The sequence below is a fragment of the Podarcis pityusensis genome, assembly GCF_964106645.2.
Source record: "Podarcis pityusensis genome assembly, chromosome: 1".
Lineage (NCBI taxonomy): Eukaryota > Metazoa > Chordata > Lepidosauria > Squamata > Lacertidae > Podarcis > Podarcis pityusensis.
In genome coordinates, this window is record NC_138028.1 from 88,623,016 (window position 1) to 88,644,394 (window position 21,379).

Sequence of the window (21,379 nt, forward strand, 5' to 3'; positions counted from 1 at the left end):
CCATGGTACTGAACAGCAGTTTTTTTAAAAAAAACCTTTTATAAATAGCAACTTTATATACAAGTAAAGTAAAAAGGAAATCAATTTTATGGTGAAGTGGGATTGCTCTGAAGGGTCTGTTTTCAAACTAAGATGCACTAAAGCTATTGCATCTAAATTCAAAGCATCAGTTACTTCTGTGACAAAGCATCACTGATGGAAATTGATCAGAAATTAAATCTTACTGTGGCATACTACCTACCCTACATTTAAAGCACACAACTTTTCCCCAAAAGAATCCTGGGAATCGTTTACCCACACAGAGAAAGCAACAATTCTCAGCACCCATAAGCCACAGTTCCCAGAATTCTTTGGGGGAAGACATGTGTGGTGTGTAAACAGTCTTCAACACTGAAAATGGGACAGCACACCTGAGGTCAGCAGGCTTGCTTAGAGGACTCTGGGTAAGCTCTGTAGCACACACAGCTCCATCCTCATTACTTCCCAGCATCTGCCTGAGGCGGCTGCCTCACTCTACCTAATGACAGGGCTGGCCCTGGTTTCAGGCCTTGCCTGCACATTAAAGCAAATGTCTGCTAATCATATCAGGTGGGTTGTTAAGTTGGGGGACAGTTTTTATTGGAAGGATTCCTTCTCCAGCCAGGATCTCTTCCAACAAATTACCTCACATAGCAATTAGTCATATGGAGAAAAGTTCCCACTAGCTCTAGGATTGTGCTGTTTTCTTCTTTGTGGCAGTGGCAGGGATTAGCCCCGCAATTCTCCTCCTCATCCTCTCTCCCCACTCCCACCCACCCCACGGATATTCCAGAACGTTGCTGGCAGGTTTTAAGTGCTCTTTCAGTGAAAGGTAAGAATTCTGTAAAATCCAACGGGGGTGGTTTTATGCCCTCCCCATACACCTTTAAAAAAAGTCGGGGGGGTGTCTGTTGTTGTCCTAGGTCCTTTCCTGCTCTGTCGCAGTATGACCTCCCCCAGTTTCCATCATTAGATATTCACACCAGGATTGACCAATGTTGGAAATGGGATCTAGATTTCATACTTTAAAATTTTCATCTATATCTATCTATCTGGAGTGTGTGTGAGTGTGTATGTGTTTGGTCAGAACTGGAATATAATATGCATAAATATAGGTTTGCCATATTTCAAAAAGTAAAAACCAGGACACTCCGATTTTTTGATTGACTTGCCTAAGATCCAGGACAAAGCGCTGCCTTTCAGAAATCTCCCCCACCTCCCTACCACCTCAGATGTCAATTCCACCTTTGAAATCCCGGTAACGTCTGGGAAAATCCAGACATATGGCAGCCCTATATAAATATCAAGTTGCATATGTAAAATTAAAAACATTCTGCACCATACATAAGGCAATGAATGTAAAAGTAATTTTGTTATTATTAAAAGCCCTACTGTAAATGTGGATTGCAATAAAATCAGTATTGATAAAGAAGCTTTGAATTGTTGTGCTGACTTACTGAACATCCACCTACATAAACATGGTGAGAGGTCACCAAACTCATATTAAACACTACAGCCACAGTCCTATGGTATGCGAACAGCCTCTGAAGGAGACAGAATAGGCAGGCAGTGTGGAACATCCTCTTTGTTTTACCTTGATTTTTTAGGAAAATCTGATCACAAATTAGGAAACTCAGTGGAGCAACTTTTGGATCTGATGCTCTTTCAACTAGCACAAAGTTGATCTGATAAAGACACCCATTCCCTTACTTTTTATAGTACATTTATTTCTCTTGCATAGCAATTAAGGCTGCACTTGTACTAAACCTATCTGACATGCTAAATAGTTCAAAGTTAAGAGCAAGTCCTCTTAATAAGTTATGGCAAACTCTTAAACCACCATCTTATTTAAATGTTACAAGTGAACTATTTTTAGATGTAGAGCATCAGTTTTGAGTGCAATTTGTGTTCCACCACCATCCAAACTAAGTATAAGGGGAGCGGGAGGCGGAAATCAACCTTCACTGGCAAAGGAAATACATGCTGACCTATTTTGCACACTTATTTATATTCAAGGTGCTTCTCTCCCTCTGTATAAGAAGCTGCTGTGACACAATATATTTTCTAAATTCTCTCTGCACTCTTGATTTGTGCTGATCTTTCTACTGTAGTATTGCCCTCGAAGTAAGAGGGTTAAGTATTCTAATGAATGTTTCTCTAGAATGAATCCAAATTTTACAAGAGTAATTTGCTGAAATAATATTTTCTCTCTCTCTTTAAAAATCATGTGGCTTTTAAAAATTCATTTGCCAGTACGCTCATATTTCTTGTGTAAAACAAATGCAAACAGTAATTTCACCCTGAAAATGTATGTGAAATTTAATTTGAAGTATCTCATTGCTCATCTGAAATACTAAATCTGCATAGTAGCCATGAGGAAATTATATATTTGTGAAACTTTTGTACTTCCATGTTGCATCAATTTTTAAATCATCTTTTGAAACCATGTATGTTGGGCGGGGTTCATCTAGCAAGTCTCATCAGTCGAAGTCCTGTACAAGGACTTCGGCTTGCACAACAGGACTTCCCTCCCTCCCTCTGGACACCCTCTATACCCCCCCCCCCTTTGCACTACCTGTTTGGTTTCCCCACGCTTGCAATCCCTGCAACTGCTATTCACAAATCTCTCATTTGCACATGTGCAATGGCTGTCTCAAAGGTACATGCCTCAGCTTAAGTGAAAAGTGAATGTGGCTTACATTTTCAAATGGAATGGAAGCTGGAATGAGGGGGGGAAGCATTAAACAGCAGTATTTCTCAAGAAACTACACAATAGATATAGATTGTGGCTAACATCATGTGCAGGGTAAAAGATAAAGGACCCCTGGATGGTTAAATCCAGTCAAAGGTGACTATGGGGTTGCAGTGCTCATGTTGCTTCAGGCTGAGGGAGCCGGTGTTTGTCCACAGGCAGCTTTCCGGGTCATGTGGCCAGCATGACTAAACCGCTTATGGCGCAACGGGACACAGTGAAGAGTGCCAGAGCACACGGAAATGCCATTTACCTTCCCGCCACAGCGGTACCTATTTATCTACTTGCATGCTTTCGAACTGCTAGGTTAGCAGAAGCTGGGACAGAGCAACGGAAGCTCACTCCGTCGCAGGGATTCGAATTGCCAACCTTCTGATCAGCAAGGCCAAGAGGCTCAGTGGTTTATTTAGACCACAGCACCACCCGTGTCCCTAATGTACATCACATGTAAAGGTAAAGGTAAAGGGACCCCTGACCATTAGGTCCAGTGGTGACCGACTCTGGGGTTGCGGCGCTCATCTCGCTTTATTGGCCGAGAGAGCCGGCATTTGTCTGCAGACAGCTTCCGGGTCATGTGGCCAGCATGACTAAGCTGCTTCTGGTGAACCAGAGCAGCACATGGAAACACCGTTTACCTTCCCACTGGAGCGGTACCTATTTATCTACTTGCACTTTCTGCTTTCGAACTGCTAGGTTGGCAGGAGCTGGGACCAAGCAATGGGAGCTCACCCCGTCGCAGGGATTCGAACTGCCGACCTTCTGATCGGCAAGTCCTAGGCTCCGTGGTTTAACCCACAGCGCCACCTGCATTCTGTGTACATCACGTGTACACCTGCGACACAGCTTCAAATACCATATCACATGTACACAGCTTCAAATACCAGCAGTGAGAGTGCAGTGGAGTCAGAGTAAATGATAATGTGTACACAGCCAGAGGGTTGAAAGTAAAGAGCTTTATTTTGGCTGGTAAATGAAGCTTTAATGATATCAGAATGCCACTGAAGAAGAGCTCTGGTGGTTCTGTTTGCCGCTTTGCTCTCCATCCAATTCATGTCCTCACCTTCACCCTCTACTCCCACGCAATTACCCCAAGAAGACCCATCAGCTGATGAATAAGTTTGTTTTTGACTTTCTTCAGCTATCAGCTTTGTAGTGGGGCCTCTCGTCCATGGGTCAGTGTCACAAGGCCAGGAGCATCCACTATTGCATTCCATCAACGTTTCGGGAGGAGGTGGAGGAGCAGCTGTTTCAGCAGGGCAATTGGCTATTTCAGCAAGACACTTGTTTAAAAATTAAGCTTTTGTTTTGCATCGGGAGATGGTATGTCTTGGGGCTTGACTTACGAAGGTGAACGTGCCCAGACAGATCACAGAACTAAAGCTGCCTACTGAAGGCGATGGCTACACCTCTAATTAGGATCTGTGTCTATAATTTCTTTCCCCATTCTGTGGTGACTGATGGGTCAAGTAAGAACTTGTATGATATGCTTTGTGATTTATTCTGGCACATTTCTTTCTGCTAAGCCAGAAAGAAATGTATAGAGTTCTATAGGGGCTTGGGAGCTGGCAAGTAAAAATTCATGAGTTGGAAATGACCTCTAGAATCATCTATTCCAGGGATAACCTGTATGGGGCCCTCCAGGTGTTGCTGGACTATAACTCCTATCATTTCTGTTTGTTTGTTTTTCAAAGATATTTATTAAGATTTTCAAAATATTACAGAATAAAAAAGAAAAATACAAAATAAAAATAGTTAAAAACAATTCAGTTTTTCAGTCACTTTCATTTGCTTATTTCCTGGACCTCCTCACGCCTCCCTTTTCTGTATTCCAATTCAGTTTGTTAGTTCAGCAAATCCCTCCCCTCTTTGTTTATCCTAATCATCAATCTTAAAGTATTGTAACATTAGATTTTTACCTATTAATAGTCCATTTTTTCATATTCCCTTATAACATTACACCTAAAAACCACTTAGTTTCTATCCAACATCATTCTAACATTCATTAATTTTACAGTATTTCTGTAAATAGTCTTTAAATTTCTTCCAATCTTCTTCCACTGACTCTTCTCCCTGGTTTCGGATTCTGCCAGTCATTTCTGCCAGTTCCATATAGTCCATCATCTTCATCTGCCATTCTTCCAAGGTGGGTAGATCTTGTGTCTTCCAATACTTTGCAATAAGTATTCTTGCTGCTGTTGTGGCATACATAAAGAAAGTCCTATCCTTCTTTGGCACCAATTGGCCGACTATGCCCAACAGGAAGGCCTCTGGTTTCTTTAGAAAGGTATATTTAAATACCTTTTTCAGTTCATTACAAATCATCTCCCAAAAAGCCTTGATCTTTGGGCACATCCACCAAAGGTGAAAGAATGTACCTTCGTTTTCCTTACATTTCCAGCATTTATTATCGGGCAAATGATAGATTTTTGCAAGCTTGACTGGTGTCATGTACCACCTGTATATCATTTTCATAATATTCTCTCTTAGGGCATTACATGTCATAAATTTCATACCTGTGGTCCACAACTGTTCCCAGTCAGCAAACATAATGTTATGTCCGACATCTTGTGCCCATTTAATCATAGCAGATTTCACCGTTTCATCCTGAGTATTCCATTTCAACAGCAAGTTATACATCTTTGACAAAATCTTAGTTTTGGGTTCTAACAGTTCTGTTTCTAATTTTGATTTTTTCCACCTGGAAGCCAATTTTCTTATAACTCCCATCATTTCTGATCATTGCCCATGTTGGAAGGGGCTGATGGGAGCTGGAGTCTAACAACATTGGCTACCCAATGATCTAGGTGATCTAGCCCCAAACCAATTCTGCCAGCCCTTTGAGGGATTGGAATAGCTAAGCTCAAATCTTAATGTAGTTCTTCTGAATGTGTGAAGGCTATCTTTTCTAAAGAAATGAACAAGTTGTACCACACCCTTCCACAGCCAAAGAAGTGTATACAGGCAACTCAACTTACGCTGGGGTTACGTTCCGGGGATAGTGCCTAAGCCAAAATAATATTTAGTCAAAATACATAGGAGTCAATGGCAGGTGGGATTGCCAAACTCTTTTTTCCTGGATGCCCACCCCCTTAACACCCCCTTTTAGTTTGATCTTTTTTTTTAACTCCAAGTGTGTAAAGCTGAATGCTCACAAGTTAAATGTGTGTAAGTTGCACATTGGCTTTACTGAGCTATCCCATTATATTCCCATCATTAGACTTAGAGGTAGCCATTTGCGTAAGCGAGCTACATAATGAAGTGGGGTCCCCCTCCCATCTCAGCCCCAGCATTCTGTCCCCTACATACACAGCCGTGGCTTGGAGTCTGCTTTTTGAGGGCAATTCCTGAACCTCTATTTATCTCAGAATGTTAATGCAAGATCTGGGAAGGCATTTTATAGGGAAGTTTCAGAGTGTTAGAATTGTGATGCTTAACTCTTCTGTTGTCTGACAGTTCTCCTGTGTGAGGCATCCCTGACTGTTTGGTCTTCCTCTTCTCTCATTCCCACCCCATCATCTTGCCAAGGTTCTTAGCATCCATAGGTACATTGGATTGGGAAACGTATGGTCCCTCCTCCATAAGCTGTTGAACTACACTTCCTGGTCCCATCAGCTAGAATTGTGGGAAATGATGGGAGCTGTAGTTCAGCAACATCTGAAAGGCCACAGAATCCCCATCCCTGATCTGCATGTAACTTGTGGACTTGCCCTTTTTCAGTCATACTCCTGCTTCCATTTTACTGTGTGCCTAGCATTGTGGTCATGGATCTTGGGTGCTATGTTTCTGTCTACATCCTTCCCAGCAGAGTTTGTTTTGCTTTGCCAAGACAAAAGCTGATGCATACATCTCAATTTGAGGGAAGGTGTTTGTGATGGGACGATGAGCTGCTTGTGTGTAAAATCCTAGTCCCTCAGAGTTTGGTCAAGTTTGCAAACCTCTGTCTGTAACGGAGCCCCTTAAACATGGCTCCGTCAGTCGCTGGCAGATTCCGACAGTGGTTGCTTTCGGAATCGCTTCCAACATAAAAGCTCCTTAACGGAAACACGTCTTCTGGACTCTCTGCGTGACAGTTTCCGGCGAGGAGTGGGTGTCCCTACAGGAGGTCCTGAAACCTCCCCACTGTTTTCGCTGGAAGTGTCTCTGAGCCATCCCTCCAGCTCACTTTCCCTCAGCTCAGCTCCTCTCCCCCTACTGGTTCCCTCTTCAGCTGCTGAGTCTCTCCCAACCTGTGTGAGCCCTTTCACTTCCCTTCCTTCCGATGGCAGTTCCCTGACATCCACCTCCCCTCCAGGGCCCCCTTCATCCCCTCTCGCCCCCTCCTCTACGGGCGGTGAGGAGGCAAAACCCCGGAATGAACTTCCTTCATCTTCCGATGTCCCGAACACTTCTCTCCACCTGTTGCGGTTCCTGGTCTCGAAGTACTCCTCCTCCTCAGAGTCCATCTCCCCTTCCCCTTCCGAGTCCGAGAATCCTTCCAACTCCTCCTCCTCATCGGTGGTCCCAAAGTATTCCCTCCGGAACCTCTCCACAGGCTGAGGTTTCCTTGGGAACCTTTGATGGAACGTTTCTATCAATACCTCGTCATTGATATCTTCTGCCATTACCCAAGTGTTTTCTGACTCCGGTTCTCCTTCCCACGCTACCAAATACTCCACCTGATCCCCCTTCCACCTGGCGTCGAGGATTTCTGCCACATGGCTGCTGCATTCCCTTTCTTCTATGACCGGTCCCCGAGTGGCCATCCCTTCTCGTCCCCCCTCATACGGTGACAGTAACGACCTGTGAAATACTGGGTGCAGTTTCATGTGGTTGGGTAACCGGAGCCTGAAAGCCACTGGGTTGACCTGTTGAATGACCTCAAAGGGACCCAATCTCCTGGGTCTTAATTTCTTACAACCTCCTTTGAACGGCAACCCTTGGGTTGACAGCCACACCCTATCTCCCACCCTTATGGTTTCACCTTCCCTTCGGTTCTTGTCTGCCTGCCTCTTGTATTCTTCCTTCGCCCTTTCTAGGTTGAGTTGGAGCTGACGATGGATTGCTTCCATTTCTTCTACAAAATGCTCGGCTGCCGGGACGCTCCATCTCTCCCCTTCTCCCCCTGGGAAACCCCTGGGATGACACCCATAATTAGCCAAGAAGGGGCTCATCCCTGTGGACACATTCTCGGCATTGTTGTAGGCAAATTCCGCCAGCGCCAACTTTTCTACCCAGTCATTCTCTCTGTCATTGACATAACACCTCAGGTATTGCTGGAGGACACCGTTTGCTCTTTCCGCCTGCCCGTTGGTTTCAGGGTGCCGGGCAGTCGAAAAGTTGACCTCCACCTGCAGTAAGCTCATGAGCTTCCTCCAGAACCTGGAAGTAAATTGTTTTCCTCGGTCTGAGACCACCCTCAATGGCACCCCGTGCAACCTAAAAATGTGTTCTACAAATAACTTCGCTGTCTCTTCCGCCGTGACTGCATGCGAGCAGGCTACAAAGTGGCACATCTTTGTTAGTAGGTCTACCACCACCATGATGGCTGTTTTCCCCTTGGACTTCGGCAGATCAGTCATAAAATCTATCGACACTGCCTCCCAAGGTCGTTCTGGGGTTGGTAAGGGTTCTAATAGCCCCGCCGGTGCCCGCCTCTCCCCTTTGGCTCGCTGGCATTGCTCACACCCTCTTACATACTCCCGTACATCTTCCCTCACCTTAGGCCACCAAAATTCCCTGGTGACCAACCACATGGTTTTGTGTTGTCCAAAATGCCCCGCCGTGGGGCTGTCGTGCAACTGCTTGAGTACCCTCCCCCTTAAGTCTCCTTCAGGGATATACAGTGCCCCTTTGTAATACAAAGCTCCATTTCTTTCCTCGAAACCCCCTGGTTCCTCTCCCTCACCCCTAAGACCTCTGAGCTTATTCTGGGCGTATTCATCATTCTCTGTTTCCTCTACCAGTTCTCTTTGTCCCACCAATGCCGCCCCACACACCCAGCGGTCCTCTGGAATGACATGTCTCTCTTCGGGTGCTCCCTCCCCCTCCAAATATTCAGGTTTGCGTGAGAGAGCGTCCGCCCTAATGTTCTCTGGGCCTGGCACGTAACAAATCTCAAAGTTAAATTTGGAGAACTCCTGGGCCCATCTCACTTGCCGTTGGTTGAGCACTCGTGCCGTCCTCCAATACTCTAGGTTCTTGTGGTCAGTGCACACTTGCACCTTATGTTGTGCGCCAATTAGCAGGTGCCTCCATCTCCGGAACGCCTCATGAATGGCTAGTAGTTCTCGGTCATACACCGTGTAGTTCCTCTCGGATTTGTTCAGCTTTCGCGAAAAAAAGGCACACGGTCTCCACTCTGACTCCTCCTTCCCTGGCTGCAGAAGCACCGCCCCAATCGCTCTGTCTGATGCGTCAGTTTCCACTCTCATCGGTTTTTGTAAATCCACATGCAGGAGTTGTTGTTCCGAGGCGAAGGCCCTTTTTAGTTCCTCAAATGCTCGCTCCGCCTCCTCAGTCCAAACGAACTTCTTCTTACTGCTGAGACAGTCCGTAATGGGCGCCGTCAGGTGGGCAAAGTTTCGGATGAACTTACGATAGAAGTTCCCAAATCCTAGGAACCTCTGCACATCCTTCCTTGTTTTGGGTGTTTTCCATTCCAGCACCGCCTGGACCTTGCCGGGATCCATGGCCAATCCCTTGTCTGACAGGCGATACCCCAGGAATTCCACCTCCTTGGTATGAAACTGACACTTCTCCAGTTTCACCCACAGCTGGTTGGCTTGCAGCCTGCTCATCACTTCTCTGACATCTCTCACATGCTGCTCCTCATTCTCAGAATACACCAACACGTCGTCTAAGAAGGCCACACAATTCTTGTAAAGCAAAGGCCCCAGGAAGTGGTTCATAAACGATTGAAAGCACGCGGAGCCTCCTTGTAGGCCGAAGGGCATAACTAAATATTCAAATGCCCCCAAAGGGGTGAACATGGTGGTTTTCCATTCATCCCCCTTCCTTATTCGTATCAGGTTGTACGCCCCCCTTAGGTCCAGTTTAGTAAAAATCTTTCCCTTCCTGACCCTTGTCAAAATGTCGTCAATCCTGGGCATAGGGAAAGCCACTGGTTCTGACACTGCATTTAAGGCCCTGAAGTCACACACAAGCCTCAGCTTGTTCGTGTTTTTTTTATCCACAAAAAACACTGGGCTGCCCCCCACCGCCCTGGACTCTCTGATGAACCCTCTCTTCAGGTTCTTGTCAATGAACTCTCTTAGCTCCTGCATCTCTCTGTCTGACATGGCGTACAGCTTGCCTACAGGGAGCTGTGCCCCAGGGAGTAAATTGATTTGACAGTCAAAGGGTCTATGCGGGGGTAGTTGGTCAGCTTCCCTTTCGCTGAAGACGTCGCGGAGATCTGCGTATTGTCGTGGTACCTTCACGTTCTCCGTTACTTCAGTCCCTGCTAGGGTGGCTTGGGCCCCTGCCAAACCCTTTCCCTCTTTGCAGTGTTCTAAGCAATGTGCTGAACCAAAAGAAACCACTCTCTGATGCCAGCCCACCAGCGGATCATGTAACGCTAGCCAGCTCATCCCCAATATAATGGGAGCTCCTCCCAAGGTGGCCACATTAAACGCTATCAGTTCGGTGTGCCTTGCCACCTTCATTATCATTGGGACGGTCTGCAAGCTGACTTCTCCTCCCAACAGCTCCCTGCCATCGATCGTGGTCACCTGCAGGGGGTTGCTTAAAGGGATCGTCTGTATCTGGTGTTCAGCTGCAAACTCTTTGCTCATGAAATTGCAGGAGCTGCCTGAGTCCAACAGCGCCTTTATCTTTAGAGGGTGTCCGTTTGGCAGCTCTAGCGCCACTTCTATCACTAGGGCGGGTTTAGGAGGTTCTGGCGTGGGCACTTTCACTGCTCTTTGGCCTGGCTGCTGTGCCCCGACGGTGGCAGCCAGGCGTTGGCTTTTACTTGCTTCGGTATTTCTTCCTCTCTTCCCTCCACAGCTCCTACCATCCCTTGCCATTCCTTCCTCTGGGGGCAGACTCTGGCAAAGTGACCTGGCTGTTGGCAGAGATAGCATTTCCGGGCGCCTTTTCCCTCCTTCTTTCCCCCCTCACTGGGCTTTGAAACTGCGCGCGCGCGCGCTGTTCCGATTTCCATCGGCTCTGCCGGCGGGAAAGTTGGCTCTGGAATGTCTGGAATGCGGAACTCCTTCCAACGTTCCCCCTTCCCTTCCCGCCTCTCCAATGCTCTCGCCTCCTGGCGCGCTCCTATGGTCAGCGCTGATTTGGTCAGCTGGTCCATAGACTCCGCCCTGGGCGCCCGGGAAAGTTCGTCTTTCACAGCCGAAGAAAGCCCTTCTTCAAAGAGCATTTGAATGGGTTCCGCCGATAGATCCCACCCCAATTTATGGATCAACATGGTGAACTCAGTCCAGTACTCACGGACAGATCGGCTCCCCTGTTTGCAAGCCATTAACTGTCTGCGGACCACTCCCTGTTCAATATCGCTGGAAAACATCAGATCCATGGCGCGAAAGAACTTCATCGTGTCCTTTAGGACGTCACTATTCGCTGCCATCAGGGGTCTAACCCAGTCTCTCGCCCCCTTTTCAGGATGCCCAATCACGAAAGCCACTCGTGATTCCTCGTCAGGGAATTCATCAAACTGCAGATTGAGGGCATATTGCATCTCTGTCCGAAAGCGATGATAGTCTTTGGGCTCCCCCCCAAACTTCTGCACCAATCCTGGTACCTTTCTGACGAGCTGGGTGTCTTTCCCCTTTTTGTCTGCATCCTGAGCCCTCCTCTCCTCGAGCCTCGCCGTCTGCAGCGCTAGCTGGACCTCCAACACCCGGTACCTTTCTTCCAGGCTTGGACCCGCTCCAGCTCCTGCTTCTCCGGTTCCGGCTGGGTTGCTCATGATGCCTTCTCCTGCACAAGCTGCTCACGGAGACTGTCGGAATGCTGTGATGGGACGATGAGCTGCTTGTGTGTAAAATCCTAGTCCCTCAGAGTTTGGTCAAGTTTGCAAACCTCTGTCTGTAACGGAGCCCCTTAAACATGGCTCCGTCAGTCGCTGGCAGATTCCGACAGTGGTTGCTTTCGGAATCGCTTCCAACATAAAAGCTCCTTAACGGAAACACGTCTTCTGGACTCTCTGCGTGACAGTTTCCGGCGAGGAGTGGGTGTCCCTACAGGAGGTCCTGAAACCTCCGCACTGTTTTCGCTGGAAGTGTCTCTGAGCCATCCCTCCAGCTCACTTTCCCTCAGCTCAGCTCCTCTCCCCCTACTGGTTCCCTCTTCAGCTGCTGAGTCTCTCCCAACCTGTGTGAGCCCTTTCACTTCCCTTCCTTCCGATGGCAGTTCCCTGACATCCACCTCCCCTCCAGGGCCCCCTTCATCCCCTCTCGCCCCCTCCTCTACGGGCGGTGAGGAGGCAAAACCCCGGAATGAACTTCCTTCATCTTCCGATGTCCCGAACACTTCTCTCCACCTGTTGCGGTTCCCGGTCTCGAAGTACTCCTCCTCCTCAGAGTCCATCTCCCCTTCCCCTTCCGAGTCCGAGAATCCTTCCAACTCCTCCTCCTCATCGGTGGTCCCAAAGTATTCCCTCCGGAACCTCTCCACAGGCTGAGGTTTCCTTGGGAACCTTTGATGGAACGTTTCTATCAATACCTCGTCATTGATATCTTCTGCCATTACCCAAGTGTTTTCTGACTCCGGTTCTCCTTCCCACGCTACCAAATACTCCACCTGATCCCCCTTCCACCTGGCGTCGAGGATTTCTGCCACATGGCTGCTGCATTCCCTTTCTTCTATGACCGGTCCCCGAGTGGCCATCCCTTCTCGTCCCCCCTCATACGGTGACAGTAACGACCTGTGAAATACTGGGTGCAGTTTCATGTGGTTGGGTAACCGGAGCCTGTTGCCTATTTCAAGGTTTTCGGGTCTCATGTGAGAACAGAAGCTCCAGGTGGAGTAAAGAATGCCAGAGGCATTTTTGTGGGTTATGAAAAGGGGCTCTACAGAGTAATTTTGTCTGAATCTGGTCAGGTGATTCTCACAAAGTTCCTAGAGAGTGCTCCAAAGCAAGAGCGGGTAGTACAGACATTTCCCACAGGAAACGATGATGATGATGATGATGAGTTTGATCTTATTGAGTTCAGTAGTACTGATGATGACAGCGATAGCTCAGACAGCTCAGTTGTCACAGTCATTGAGAGGAAATCTCACATAATGGATAGACCTTCACAGGTGAAGGAAGAACCACTGATTGCTACTGGTTCTCAACAGAGTCCTGAGACTGAACCAGTGAGCAGAGATGATCAGCACCTTTTACGTAGGTCTGAGAGAGCAACGAAGGGTGTACCACCCAAGAGGTATTCAAAGGAGTTTGCTAACCTTGCATATGTTGCTATTGTAAACGACCAAGGACAGATTGAAGCTGTGTCTGAGTCAGAGACAAAGGCACAACAGAGAGGTGTTAACCGAGGTAATGCGAAGTCACACAACCAGAGAGGTACATTGGTTAAACCAGTGGCGAGTAGTTCCAAGGGTGGAACTGAAACAACAGGGGAATGTTATAAATATAACAACTGTTTGTTTTCTTCTCTGGATGACGCTTTGCTCGCAGCACACATTGATACTTTAGGGGGAGTATGTTACCATAAAGCACCAATGCTGCAGCAAGCAAAGGCTTTAGCAGCTCAGCCAGCTGCTTGTGGCTGGAAAGCCAGACAGGATGTTTGTGACTGTTGCCATGGGAACAAAGGGGCAGTCCATTCTGTACTGAGCACCGGATGTTAGCTCAGTGTGTGTGTGTGTCATATGACCCGTACTGGATGTACTTGGGAGGAGTTTCTCCTTGCTGTTGTTGAGTGCAGACATGATTCTCTGTACTGATGTGAGAGGCAGAAATAAATGATGTAAATAGTTTTCTGTCTGCTTCTTTCCCCTCCCTGGGGACACCAAAGGGGAGAGAGGAAGAACGGTGTGTTCCTCTCATACATCTGAGAAGAATCGCCGGACCTCGCCTGCTTATCAGCAGAGGTTGGGAGACGCGGGGAGGTCGACAGGAATATCTGCCGGTGCCTGCTTGTGGCACATTCCTCTGACCCAGGCAGAATTCCAACAAGGAGTGGGTGTCCCTACAGGAGGTCCTGAAACCTCCCCACTGTTTTCGCTGGAAGTGTCTCTGAGCCATCCCTCCAGCTCACTTTCCCTCAGCTCAGCTCCTCTCCCCCTACTGGTTCCCTCTTCAGCTGCTGAGTCTCTCCCAACCTGTGTGAGCCCTTTCACTTCCCTTCCTTCCGATGGCAGTTCCCTGACAGTGTTTGATGGCACCTTGAAGATTAAATGCCTTATTGTGACATGAGCTTCTTTGGGCAAGTGCTAAGTTGATCAGAAGCATGGAATCATTTGAGAACATGATGGTTATATGTAAGGCAAGAACCTATGATAACTGCAAAGATCACATTTGGGTTGCTTATTCACTCCCAAGATGCACCTGTCTATACATTTTCCCCAGTTCCAAACATTTCCCCCAGTTCTTGAAGGTGCTTTCATGGGTTGAAACGCTGCAATTTGCCTTTTGCATTTTAAAGGAACAAATATTGACAAAATATCTCAAAAAAGAAACTTTGTTGCAAGAACAATTAGAAGTTTTCCCCCTAGAGGGAGACTGGGAAACTGTAACTAATTCCAGGGAGCTTGCAGCTGTCACAGATTACAATCGTGGGAAAAGGCTTGTGACCTTGTAGGACAATGTATTCAGAAGCTCTGTTGTGTGCTCTCTGTAAAACAAATGCTCTACTGGAACAGTTAACTGAGAAGACAGATTTGATGACTAATGCGGTCAGAATTTTTGAACAGGCAGTGGGAAACTATATGGAGCCCACCCAGGAATTAAATCAGGAGTGTGCCCTGACAGAACAGATGAGAGAAGAGGATGTTGCGGAATCTTGGGCGCCAGAGATGGAGGGAGCTGCGGCCCAGCAGGAACATGAGCTTTTGGATTTGACAAATGAACTTGGAAAAAGCCAGATTAGGAAAGATAAAGTTTGGACTGGTTTGGAAATGGGGGGTTGAATAGACCCCCCTATGCAGGGATGTTTGGACTTTCCGAGTCTGGCAATGGGCCGTGAGATGTTTGGAGCTGTGGGGGCTCTCAATTTTGGAGGGATTCTGAAACATGTTTTTAAATACCACATGGAGTTTAGTCTGGACTATGGAAAAGGGGCTGATTTGTTGAAAAGGGTCAAAAACATTACCAAGCTGGAGTTCCCACGAGTGAAAGGTGAATATGAAGAAGAGCTGCGGAAGGGACATGGAAGAGACTTAAGAGCCTCGGATATAAGGTTGCCAGGTTAATGCGCTAGATCGATGGGATAAAAAGGACTGACAAAACCCGGGACCAGGAGGAAGGGACGCTGGATGAAGATTGGATTGTCTCTATTTCTTTTTTTTTATCACTAGGATTGTTTTATAAAATTGATGACTGTTAGAAAAATGTTGGAATGAAATTACTTGGCTCTAGCAAAAATGTTTAAAGAATTAGGCAAGAATATTATGGTTATGAGAAGTGGGTAAAAATAAGATTTAAGTTTTAAGTTTTAAGGTTTTTTATAAGATAAGATGAAAATAGATTAAGGTAATGTAATGACAGAATATTATGAAATATGGAAAGGATTTGCTGCGATAATTATTAACTGGGATACAAAAAAAGGGAGGAGGAGGAGGTCAAAGAAAGAAGGTAATGAAAGTTGAAGATTTGAGAATGATGGTTTTATTTTTATCTGTTTGTGGTGTATTTTTGTTTTTTGAATTTGTATTGTTGGATGTGCCTTTTTTTTTTTCCTTTCTCTGCTTTGTCTTTTTCTGTAATTTTAAATTTTTTTCCAATAAATATCATTAAAAAAAAATGAAACGCTGCAATTTGTGTGAAATGAGCGTCTTCATTACATAGTTGACATGCCAGAGTTTCTTCACCATAATCAATCTATTCAATAGACAGCCACCATAAAGATATACATTGCCATCATGTCTTGCTTCTTGAACAGTGGAAAGGGCAAGAAGTGAGGAGTGAGGAGACAAAAAAGAAGACTTTTGTTATTATTGCCATCAGGGCTTGGAAGAAAAAAGCAAGTTATGTAATTCTGTTTGGGAGCAAGAGTAGCATGGCATGGGGTTTTAGGATCATTGCTGAAATGTCTACAGGGATGGGCGAGAAGAATATGACTCATAAAAGATTGTTTTGAAAGTAATGCTTAATAAATGTCTTCTGGGGTGAAGAAGACTGCATTATGAATTATGCAAAAAATGGCACTGGAACACTTTTTCTAATCTGAAGTGTGCTCCAATCTTTTTCTACCTGCTGCTCCATTAATACCTCTACACCAGTGATGGCCAAACTTGGCCCTCCATCTGTTTTGGGATTACAACTCCCATCATCCCTAGCTAACAGGACCAGTGCTCAGGGATGATGGAAACAGATGGAGGGCCAAGTTTGGCCATCACTGCTCTACACTGTCCACTCAGATAAGAGAGATACATTTGTCCAGTTGTTGCCACAGATTTGCCACCTGTGACTTTTTTTACTTTAAAGGTAAAGGTAAAGGGACCCCTGACCATTAGGTCCAGTCACAGACGACTCTGGCGTTGCAGTGCTCATCTCACTTTACTGGCCGAGGGAGCTGGCGTACAGCATGTGGTCATGTGGCCAGCATGACTAAGCCGCTTCTGGTGAAACCAGAGCAGCGCACGGAAACGCCGTTTACCTTCCCGCCGGAGCGGCACCTATTTATCTACTTGCACTTTGTGCTTTCAAACTGCTAGGTTGGCAGGAGCAGGGACCGAGCAACGGGAGCTCACCCCGTCGTGGGAATTCAAACTGCCAACCTTCTGACCGGCAAGCCCTAGGCTCTGTGGTTTAACCTACAGATGTAATGATGGCCTGGGGATTTTTTAAGGGCTTGTACAGAAAGCCCAGCTGTGTGAGAGAGCCAATGGGAGTGTCACTAGTTAGCAGTGTGATTTCCCTAGCTGTATCAGCTGTTGCACCAAGCTGAATGATACCATGTTCAAAACCACTTGTTTGAAGAGAATTGATTTCCCAGTGTTCCTTTCCCAGTGTTCCTGAGAGCATGCAGATGCTCTATAGCTCAATGGTAGAGAGCCACTGCCAGTGAGACTAGCCTTCTCCATTCTGGTGCCTTTCAAACATTGTTGGACTACAATCCCCATCCTCTCTGGCCATTGGCCATGCTGGGGTTGATGAGAGTTGTCCAACAGCACCTGGAAGACAGCATATAGAGAAAGATTGGCCTAGATAATCCTGAACTAAATGGACCAATGAATATAAGTCAGATTCCTCTGTTCCTATGATACGAGTGCCTTTGTCTTTAGTGCATAGGACTGTTGGCATCTGATCAAGCACAGTTCCCACTGATCTGCATTGGTGCAGACACAGCCTCAGTATTCCAAGCAATGAGCCCAAGTAGGATTTGTACAAATAAAATGAGGAAAGGGTGACAGCAAGTGACCAGTGGTATTGGTTGTTCAATAGCCAGACAGACTGGTTTCTGTATGCAGAATGGGAGGTACTATTTTGGACCCCCTATCTCTAACAACCTAGCTGATGTTATCGGTACCAGAAGCAACGTCTTAAAGAATCTAAAATATTATTGAGCTAATCTAGATGAACTAAATAAAGTAAATGGATTAATCTGAATGGACATCAGTTTGAACAGAGGTCCCATCAGTCCGCTGAGAAACCAAATCAGTTTCCTTGGGAAGAATCTGCATCACCTATGAAGAAATCAGTGCCACCCATTTCATGAAAAGTTTGTAAATGGGATGTGAAGACAGGGTCAATCAGTTCAACCTGGCCAGTTCAAGCAGCATAGAATACTCCTTGAATAGAAGGGTAGGAGCCTAACATGATTCTCCCAGTGTATTCACCCACTTTCCTATGAGTTTAATTCCTTATCTCCCAAATCCCTTTGAATCAGTTACTTGCAGTGCTTTTTTCCAGGGAGTACTGAAGGGTATGCAGTACCAGCAACTCTTTTTGTTGTTGTTAAAAAGTGTGGCACTTATTGTGACAACTATCATGGTGAGTAAAAGGTAAAGGGACCCCTGACTGTTAGGTCCAGTCGTGGATGACTCTGGGGTTGCTGCGCTCATCTCGCTTTACTGGCCAAGGGAGCCGGCGTACAGCTTCTGGCGAACCAGAGCAGCGCACGGAAACACTGTTTACCTTCCTGCCGGAGCGGTACCTATTTATCTACTTGCACTTTGACGTGCTTTCGAACTGCTAGGTAGGCAGGAGCAGGGACCTAGCAACGGGAGCTCACCCCGTCGTAGGGATTCGAACCGCTGACCTTCTGATCAGCAAGCCCTAGGCTCTGTGGTTTAACCCACAGCGCCACCCACGACCCTTCATGGTGAGTACCAGCACCTATTTTTAAAGGGGGGCAGGAGTTGGTTACCTGAATGGCTTGGCCTTAGAATTAGGCCAATGGCAGTTTGAGGCAAAGTTTGTCTAGCCACTGGGAAGCTAGCAAAGCATCAGATGGAAAGATGAAATGGGCCTGGTGAGTTTTCTGAACTTGCTCATAGTGATTTTATCAGGAATTTCCCATCTACTACACCACTGTTTCAAAATTAATCACACATGCATTTTTATTTAAAGTGACAGTAATGATATTCGCCAAAGAAAAGCTGTTTCTTCCCCAGGATCGTAGAGAAAAGTCACAGATAAGTGGGCAATTCAGTCTTTTATAAATATATCTCTCCATTGTGAGAGCCTAACAGAGTTAGGAAGTGTTCAATTTAAAATAGAGTCTAAGGGCTCCTGTTTCTTAGCTGAGGTCTTAGGGGTTGAGGGAAGCGATGGTTCTTTTGCAGAAACCTCTTTATTTTGAAAAGAATTATTCATGCCATTACGCAATCCATGCTGAATGTTTAATTTGTCACAGTGTCCCTTTCCCTTTTGTTTGCCAGCTCAAGTAGACTTCTACTGAGTCACTTTTCCTATTGACGGGATTTAGACGCAATAATGATCCATGGGCACAATTTGATTGGGAATTCTCCATGTGAGCAACGACTATGGTGGCAAATCCGAGGTCTTCGAGAAAGCAAATGTTAGCCAAACTGAAATTGCTTTCTATCGCGAATTCTTGTCCCAGTTCACACAGTTGCCTGGCATCGTGGCTCCCTCCCTCCCTCTCTCCCCTGACTCTGTGTGCAGAAACCAGCAGCAGTGCTCAATAAGAAGTGGTCCTTGTTCCCTGCTTCAATATGGTTTTGAAAAATAGGACCTCTGTTATAGCCAGAAATTTGACATAGCGGACATCTGTGCGTGAGGTGTTTTGGGAGTGATACCTGCAGTCTTTTCAGTGATGAGGACTAAAGCTAATTTGAGGAAGACCTTATTGCCATGTTGTAAGCTTCAGACATGAGTATAGAATGTATCTCTACCTAAGAAACTCATGTGTGTATGTATGTAATTTATTGTGGGAAGCAGAAAGGAGGCAGTCCCAGTGGCAGAGCAAGGGAGTCTGGTGGGGGCGGACCGCCCCAGGTGTCACCACTGAGGGGGTGACTAAATGCCAGGTGGCACTCACTGTGGTGCCTGTAGCGTGCCCAAGCCATGCGTCTCTCCTGGAAGAGACGAAGTGGCTTTGGTGCACGCAGGCTCCGTGCTGCCCAAATGGTCTGCCTGCTGCCTGCCCCTCAGCTGTAGGGCGGCTGGGTGGGAGGAGGCAGGCAGACTCCCTGGAGGCCCCACAGAGCGTCCTGCCCTGGCTGGCCCCACCCCAGCGGGTGGCTGGCCCCACCCATGGGCGCCTCCCCAGGTACCCAATCAGCTTGCTCCGCCCCTGGGCAGTCCTTCAAGCCAGGTTATGACCCAGTTGTAAGCTGGTTCTCACCTGTTCAAGACCAACGATCTAAACCTGTGCTCTTAAAATACTTCTGAATTATGAGCTTGCATAGCAGTAGACTAGGCTGCCCTTGGGTTTCCTTGCTATTTCTTCCACAAAAAAGACACACATAGCCCATGAACCTTGTAAAGTTTAGATATTCAGCAATCCAAAGATCAGGTTTCTTTTATGTTTGAAAGTATACAAATAAACCAAGTTAAAAAACAGAAGCTGTCCAGTCTAGGTTTATGCTTCCTGAAGATAGGTAAGACCAACTTGGTCAACATGTCGGCTGAAATATGTATATATGGGGTTAAAACTGAGGTGCCCTTCTCAATTCTCCCACATTTGCACTCCCACGTTTGCACTTAAATATGATGCTACCTAATCTACATGGACACAGCATTATCTGGTGACTTCACCCGTTTCCAGTGTAGCTTCTGCAGGTTGGCTACTGCTAAAAAAATTAAGGACGTAAGAAGAGCCTGCTGGATCGGGACAAGGACCCATCTGGCTCAGCATTCTGTTCTCACAGTGGCCAACCAGATGCCTGCCAGACACCCATAAGCAGGACCTGCACACAAGAATGCTCTCCCCACACACAGAGAGACAACTGTGGTTACCAGCAACTGGTATTCAGAACCATTACTGCCTCCAGCTGTGGAGGCAGGGCAGAGCCACCGTTGCTCTTCTTTTAAAGCCACCCAAGAAGGTGGCCATCACTGCCTCCTGTGGGAGTGAGTTCCACAGTCTAACTATGTGCTGCGTGAAGGAGTATTTTATCTCCCAAGATTCAGCTTTATTGGGTGACCACAAGTTCTAGTGTTATGAGAGGAAAAAAAGCTTCCCTCCATTCATTTTCTCCATGCCAAGCATAATTTTATGAACTACAACCATGTCACCTCCTACTCACCTTTTCTCTAAACTAAACCCCAAATGCTGCAACTTTTATTCACTCACATTGATCATTTTGGTTGCCCTTTTCTGGTCCTTTTTCAACTCTACAGTGCTCTTTTTTGAGGTGAGGAAACCAGAAAGGTAGCTAGCTGATCTGCAATTTCCTGCATTCCTTCAGCCAATCCCTTTTCTTCTTGTTGTTGTTATTTTCTAGCCCTCTGGTATGGAGGCTGATTTTAGGAACAAGTAATATGACTTTTAGGGACACGGGTGGCGCTGTGGGTTAAACCACAGAGCCTAGGGCTTGCCGATCAGAAGGTCAGCGGTTCGAATCCCCGTGACGGCGTGAGCTCCCGTTGCTTGGTCCCTGCTCCTGCCAACCTAGCAGTTCGAAAGCACGTCAAAGTGCAAGTAGATAAATAGGTACCGCTCTGGCAGGAAGGTAAACGGCATTTCCGTGTGCTGCTCTGGTTCGCCAGAAGTGTCTTAGTCATGCTGGCCACATGACCCGGAAGCTGTACGCCAGCTCCCTCGGCCAGTAAAGAGAGATGAGTGCTGCAACCCCAGAGTCGGTCACGACTGGACCTAATGGTCAGGGGTCCCTTTACCTTTTAATATGACTTTTGTTATATCAGCAATTTCACATTTAAGTTTTTCAAGCATTCTTAAGCAGATGCCGTTTGAACACTACAATTTGTCAACTTCAGTGTGTAGATAAGACCTAGAACTTAATCTTTCCAATGCTTGTTCTGCTGGGTGCTCTGAACCCCAAACCCAAAATGCCAAGAATATAGGTACAGTGGTA

At 46.5% G+C, this 21,379-nt stretch overlaps 1 protein-coding gene across 2 annotated transcripts in view; it reads left to right on the plus strand.

Moving 5' to 3' along the window:
* The window catches only part of IGFBP2 (insulin like growth factor binding protein 2), an 85,857-nt gene that overhangs the window by 24,658 nt on the left and 39,820 nt on the right, over positions 1–21,379 (plus strand). The gene's annotated exons all lie outside the window — the stretch shown is intronic.